Genomic DNA, 7,853 nt, shown 5'->3' with positions numbered 1-7,853 from the left:
CCTCATCTTTGATGTGACGGAAGAGTGAATACAGATATTTTGTTCGCGATTTTAGTTGGACACGGTGGAAATGGAGGAGGATGATTTGTTGAAGGTGGAGGCGGTTGGAATGGAAAGTGAGAATAAGTGAATTAATATCATGGTTCTGGAAGGTAGGGAAGGAGGTGAGGACAGTCACTCGGGTGATGGAACAGATAAAGCTGAGGCCTCTGCAAAACTAATGTGAGGAATGCACGGTTAATGTGAAATGAAAAGACTACAGAAGCACTGGTATGGAAAATGTAATCGTTTAAACAAACAAAAGGCGATGAGGAAACTAAGAGAATGGAAGTTATTATTTATGCAAAGTGGAGTTTGAGGAAGTGTGGTCAAGATAACTGTGGAAGTTGGTGGATCATAGTAAATATTGATGCAGAGTGTGTACACTTATATTGAGGGAGGAAATTCGTGGAAGAGAAGTAAGGAGTCACAGATGGACCGTTTTCAGGCGAGAGAGGTACAGATATTTCAATGCAAATTTGATTAACTTTTGGAGCTCGATCTGAACAAGGGTTTGACACCGCCACAATGATCGATGTATCGGATAAAGAGGTTGAAAAGGGAAACGGAGTAGCTCGGACCGTGTGAGGGAGAGAACAATATTGAAAATCCTGCCATTGTGTCCAGTTCGAGGCACCACACTTTGAGGCTTTAGAGCAGGTGTAGAAAATGTTCAAGTGAAAATTCCAGGGGTGACAGATGTTTTATGCCGACAGATTAGAGAATCAAGGTTTTTCTCCTTAAAGAGGAAATTGAGAGAGAGTTTGATAGAGTTGTTCCAAACAAGCGAGCTGAATGAACAACTGAAGAGAAAAACAATGCAGGTCAGTGAGGAGGAGATGGAGGAGTGAGATTAGCTGAGCTGCCCGTGCAGAGAGCTGACATTGTCAAGACAGACCTAATGGCCAACTGCTGTGTTGCAACCATTCCATACTCCTTTTTGTTTGAATATATGAATTGTTGAACGGAATTGCACAGATAAAGAGAGCATCCAAAGTAGACACAAACATCCGTTACAGGCTTCTCCGACGTTAGGAATTTGATTTCTGAATAGTCATGCAGAGTGCAGGCCATCACTAAAACAACATGACATCCACAGATGGGAGTCATGATTTTTCTCGGACTTCCTTTATTTCTGTTTAACACAGCTTCCAGTTATGATTAGTTGCTTATTGTGATCAGATTTGTCCAGACTTGGGGGTGGGGATGGGGATGGGTCCAATTCAATTTTAGTGGAAAATATATTCCATCAACAGGGAATTAGCACAACTGTCGTAATCTGTTTGTTCAAAGATGAAGAAAAACTGTTTGAACAATTTTGCAACCTGTGTATCCCCATAGAGATCCGGGAGGGTATAAAGTTAATGCACTGGGAATGTGTCACCTCAGAATTTATTTCAGAGATATTACCTGCAGCACGAACAGACCGATCACTCCAAGCAGAAAATGCACGGACCAACTCAATGGGTCAGGAACATATTCTATGTGATTCTTGCTGTAACTGGCGTTCCTGGTAAGTATCTATAACCAATGAGGTTTTGTAAATCTGAGTATGAGCTGGTTTCTTCCATTACCATGGGAATAATATTATTACATGCGATCGAATGGTTACAGTTACACAGACACACACTCAATAATATAATTGCATTAATTTCCTGAATTAGCTGTGCAGTTTTAATCTGTTGACTCAACTGTTTCTAGCTCAAGACACTCTGCATTGTAAAGTTATTGAATTATGTGGAATGTTGTGTTCTGTAGAATCACAGCTCAAAGCAGGAAAATCTCAGAGGGGAAGGATTATTGGAATTATCTGTTAGTGTAGAATTATACTGTGTGTAATGTACAACTGGTAGTCTCTGACACTCTAGAATTGTACCGATTGTGGCTGACTAACTGGTGTGGACAATGTAACTCCAGGGAACATGTATTTGCTGGAGTATCTGTAATTGTATTCAGTGCGGGTCCCCATCTTATTCTAATTCTAATTAGAGTTGTTGACAGCACCATCAGATGCAAATTAATAGCCTTCCCGAGCACAGTCCTGAGAAGCGTTTGCTCACAAGTGCACTGCAATAATAAATAATCCTCTTCAATATTACGAAAAACACTGATGACTATGACATGTTAATAGACAACTTGTTGATTTTACAACACAGAATCTGGGCATTCGGTACAACTGGATTAGGACAGTCTTCCTGCTCTGCACGAGCCTCTCTTCATTCCAGCTCATCGAGTCCTATCAGCATATCCGTCCAATCCTGTCTCCATCATGCACTAACCTCACTTCTTCTTATTTTTTCTTCCATTGCAACTACTCCAAGAGGTCTCAATTCCACGTTCTCAGCAGTACAAGTAAATAGGTCTCTCTTGAATTCCATCACGTATTTATTGATGACCATCTTATTTTGAGGAAATACAGAACTGGTCACCAGCAAAGTGGGAATATCAGGTCCACGTTTTCCCTCTCTAAACCTTTTTTTAAATTTTAAAGGCCTCTATTAGTTCAACAATCATCCTTCTCTTATCGACTTAATGGAGCCACAACATATCCCAATAACTATAATCTCCCTGCTATGGTATTATTTTTGTGAAGAATACGTGCACCTGCTGGTTACCCTGGATATTTTTAGCATGTGTAGTCCAGATGAGTACACATTATTCACGTGTTCAATCACCACCTTTCTAATACATTATTATAACACTTTTCTCCTGACGATATTCCTGTAGAAATGAAAGCCTGTGCTGTGATAACATTTGCATCGACTCAGTAAATTCCCTTTTCAATTTAACTCATTTATGCATCAGAGGGAGTGGTCCAAGACGTATGAGTGTCTCCGATCCGAGGGACTGGTTCGAATCAGGGAGGAATTTCTTCGAACCCAGGGAGTGATTCGATTCCGGGATGGGTTCCTACACTGGGAGTGGTTGGAGACCGGGTGCAGTTCTCCAGTCTACCCATTCTTGGGCTCCACGTTGTTATATTTAACTAGTTTACCAGCGTCTGATGAGCGGTGTGCTGTACCTGCCCGTCCAGGATTTGTTCAATCTGGAAGTGCTGGGGTTGGAGGCAGGTTGGGATTATGGACCCGATCTGACCTGATCCCAATCCACACGGTTTTGGTGCTAAAATCCTTCCTGCCAGGGTTGAGGAGCGGAGAATGTTTTTCAGTAATTTACAGCCATTTTCCCTTCTCTCCTTTACAGTTAATTTAATCTCAATTGTGATCCTGTCCAAGGGAAATTGCGGACTCTCCAGCTGCACCATCCGTTACCTGGTGGCCATGTCAACAGCGGATCTACTGATCATTATCACTGAGATCATACTCCGGAGAATCAATGATTATTATTTCCCTTTAAATTTCCTGTATCTCACCTTTGTGTGTCGCTCTCACTATGTCTTGATGCGTGCAGCCATCGACTGTTCGGTTTGGTTCGCCATCGCTTTCACATTTGATCGATTTGTCGCCATTTGTTGCCAGAAGCTGAAATCGAAATATTGCACCAGAAAAACTGCGACTGTGGTTCTATCAACAACTGGCATTCTGCTCTGTCTAAAAAATATTCCCGTCTACTTTAGATTTAAACCTTTTCTGGTAATCGACAATGTCGAATGGTCCTGCTCTAATAAGCGAAGCTATTTTACTGACCCTCGATGGATTGGATTTAGAATGTTTGAAAAAGCTTTAACAACAATAATGCCATTCAGTTTAATTCTGTTGCTGAACGCTCTGACGTTCAGACACATTTTAGTGACCAGTCGAGTTCGTCAGAGACTGAGAGGTCAGAGCAAGAAAGATAATCACAGTGACTCTGAAATGGAGAGAAGGAGGAAGTCCATGATTTTGCTCTTCACCATATCTGGCAGCTTCATAATTCTGTGGTTGGTGTATGTGTTATATATTTTTCGCATTGGTAATTTCTTAGATGATGATTCTTATTATATCTTTGAAAATGTTGCATATATGCTGCGGAATTTAAGTTGCTGAACAAACACATTTATTTATGTGGCCATTCAGTCCGCGTTCAGAGAGCAGTTAAAGAGCGCGGTGAAATATCCAGTTACATCAATTATTAAATTAATGAATAAACAAAGCAACTGAAACCAGCTTAAAGATCCAGTGGTTAATGGACAAGAGGTGACCGCTGGACGTCCAGAAGAAAATGACCTGCAGGAGTAAAGACAAACACTAGAGCTGTTAGTGCGGGAAGAGGGGGTCGAGAGCAAGAGGATGGGAAGTAAATTAGCAGGAATCAAAAAAGATAACGAGCAGTGAGAAAAGGGAAAGAGATGACCTTCGTCAAGGAGTCAGGAGGAGAGTGATTGCGCTCCCTAGAGGAACTCCCTAAAAGAAGCTTGAACTGGATATGACACCGATCATTAAACAAGAATCATGCAGTTTAATAAGTATGCTAACTGACTTGATCAATTAAATATATCTGCAGAAGAAAACATTTATATTTAAAAACAACATTGCTTCCTGATATTCCACGAGGCACATTTATTCTTAATTGCTTTGGCACCCTGGTAATGTTGAGGTGAATTGTTTACGATAGTTGGCATTGTTGATAAGAAGATGAAACATTGATTGTCCAACTGCTTTGTATCTGCAAGGATGTGTTATTTGTTCACACAATGAAATGTTAACTCCAGGAGGCTGGTAAATAAGAGATGTACTCCACTCTAATTACAGAGGTGCAGTGACGGCAGTTGAACCACACGGTAAACTAATGGAAGAGGTAATTCAAAGGATATCATAATAAGGAATCGGAAGCCCAAAAGATGGAAACTCAGAGTCTTTGCTGGTACAGTTTATAATGGTACCTGTTGTGTAATTATTCTGAAACACAGGTCAACGTAATGTCAATTCAGTGACAGGAGAACAAAGGCATCGCCTGTGCCGGCAACATTCAAGGAATCCTGGTCTTGAAGGATAAGAAACGTCCATGTTGTCGTCAGTGCCTTTTTGTTAAGTATTTATAACATCTAGCTTAATAAATTATACTGGGTTCATAACTAGCCATTATTTGTAACATGCTAGGTCAGGCACAACTGAGAACCCCATTGTAATAAATTGAAAATTCAGAACTGAGAATTTTTTAATAGAAGTGTTTTAGCCTCAAAACCCCAAAACAAACAATGGTGCAACTTGGGGCCAGACGTTGAAAAAGGCTAAAACGAAATGACTGGTTGTGAAGTTGAGTGGCATCTTGCTCTGATTAGTCTGACCAACTGTTTTCATTCAAGGAAAGGCATACATAAGGGGAACAACCAGACATAGATCCGAAAGACCTGTAAATAAGATGCCAGTTGAATTACCATATAAAAGATTGGTCAAAAGCATAGAACGAATATCAATGGAGAAGAGGAATAATTTCGTATTTGAAGCTTCCAAGAACCATAGAATCATAGAAGCATAAAATGTCGAAGGCACAGAAAGAGGCCACTTTGACCCATCCTGGCTGAGCCAGCCGAAAAAGGATCCACCTATTCCACTCCCACCTTCTAGCATTTGGTTCATAGCCCTGCAGATTATGGGAGTTGAGGTGCATATCCAGATTCCTTTTCAATGAGTAGAGAGTCTCTGCCTCAGCTACCCTTTCAGGCAGTGAGGTTCAGATCACTACCATCCTCTGGGTGAAAACATTTTGTCCTCATCTCCCCTCTATTTTTCTAGCAATCAGTTTAAAGTTCTGCCCCCTCCTCACTGACCTCTCTGAGAAGGCGAATAAATCCTACACCTCCACTCTATCCAGGCTCCTCAGATTTTGTACATTTCAATCAGATCTCCTCTCAGCCTTCTCTGTTCCAAGGAGAATAACCACACCTGTTCAATCTTTCCTCGTGCCTGCATTTTTCCAGTCCTGGCAACATCCTCGTAAATCTCCTCTCTACCCTCTATCGTGCAATTACATCCTTTATGTAATGAGGTGACCAGAACTGCACACAGTACTCAAGTTGTGACCGAACCAATGAGTTATACAGTTCCAGCGTAACTCCCCTTCTCTTATATTCTATACTGCAGCAAATAAAATAAAGGATTCCATATGCCTTCTGAACCACCTTATCGACCTGTCCTGCTACCTTCAGGGATCTGTGGACATTGACTCCAAGGTCCCTCACTTCTCAGTATGTTCTCATTTATCGTGTCCTCCTTTGTCTTGTTTGACCTCCTAAAATGCGCCACCTCGCATTTCTCTGGCTGGAATACAATTTGTCACTTTTGTGCCCATCTGAGCAGACCATCAATATCTTCCTGCAGCCTACAGCTATCCCCCTTGCTATCTACCAAAAAAGCCAATCTTCGTCTGGTCTGCAAACTTTTTGATTATGCCCCCTACATTTACGTCCAAATCATTGTTATACCACAAAAAGCAGGGGACCCAGTTATGAGCTCCCCGGAATACCACTGGAAATAACCTTCCTGTCATTAAGACGCCCATCAACAATTACCCTTTGTTTCCTGCCACAAAGTCAATTTTGTATCCACCTAGGATTTTGTGATAATTACTGTTTCTAAATTACCACATATATCTGGACAGAAGGAACTCATCTGGCTCCAAGCCGAATGGACCTTGTGTTCTTTGTTTCTCTAAATAAGTGGACCATATGGTCGCAGAGATCAATCAACTCCAGCAGCTTAAGAATTCTGCAACATTTATGACAGCATGTTAATATTTTGATCTGAAGGCTTGGCCTTCTTTTTTAAAAAGTCAGGAAGTGGCATTAATTCATTCATACATTTGTTTCTATTTGTTATCTTTCCAGAGAAAGTCTTTGTAACTATTAGTAGTCAGCTTGCATAACAACTGTAGACATTAGTGTCTCTGATAAATTCATCTGAAACCATGAAACATGGAAATAATTGTTTATGACATTTGAATCAATAATAAATAAATTAATATGTGTTGCTATTCCAAGCACTCTAAAGGAAGTCTACCTGAGTTTAAAGGGATATAAACATACGCAATTTTCAAAAAAACTAATGGGAATACTGTCTAGGTGGTTGCTGAATATTGAGGAAAAACTTTTTTTAAGATAAGTAAACGAAAGATATTATCAACTGATGACACCATTATTTGAATTTGGGAAACTTAGATGAAAAGTAAATCAGCATGATTTGGTGCGTTTCCCATCAACAGTAAAGCGGTATCTGAGGTAAATAATAAGCCAGCGAGCATTATCTGTTGTTTGAATTGTATGTACTTACATGATAATAGTTTAGGAATAAACAGCACTGCTGTGGAAGGATAATGACTTTCATCGAGTGAGGTGATCAGCAGGTGTGGTGACAGTCATCAATCTGAGGAGTGTCAACGACGTGTTAACAGATAATAACATTCTTCATCATCAGTAGTCATTTGGGGTTATGATATTTTATAATGTAAGAACATGCAAAATTTGTGCATATCACACCACGCATGAGCTAGAGAAGAGAAAGAGTGGTCAACAACAATAATGAGATGAAGGAAGAGGCAGATTTTGTCCTGTGGGGAATTGGAGGTTCTTGGAATGGTGTTTCAAAATGACTAACGTTACTTAATCCTCATAATAATTAATCAGTGGACTCATTCGGAAAGGAATTAGTCAATGTCATACTTTGTGAATGGTAACATGATTAGGAAATGGTTTGTAACTTTTCCTGGGATTCACAATTAAACATCCATCTGCAATATAAATGTATTAAGATGGGGTAAAATCAGTTGAGCTGCATTTATCTTTAAATAAGCAACTGTTTTGTTGCAACATGCAATAAGTCATTTGCGTTATAAGAGAATCCAGTTTCTGTTTTCACCGAACTTACATCAAGCAAATA

This window comes from Heterodontus francisci, chromosome 21 (genome assembly GCF_036365525.1).
Source record: "Heterodontus francisci isolate sHetFra1 chromosome 21, sHetFra1.hap1, whole genome shotgun sequence".
Classification (NCBI taxonomy): domain Eukaryota; kingdom Metazoa; phylum Chordata; class Chondrichthyes; order Heterodontiformes; family Heterodontidae; genus Heterodontus; species Heterodontus francisci.
Note: the sequence above shows the minus strand (reverse complement) of the source record.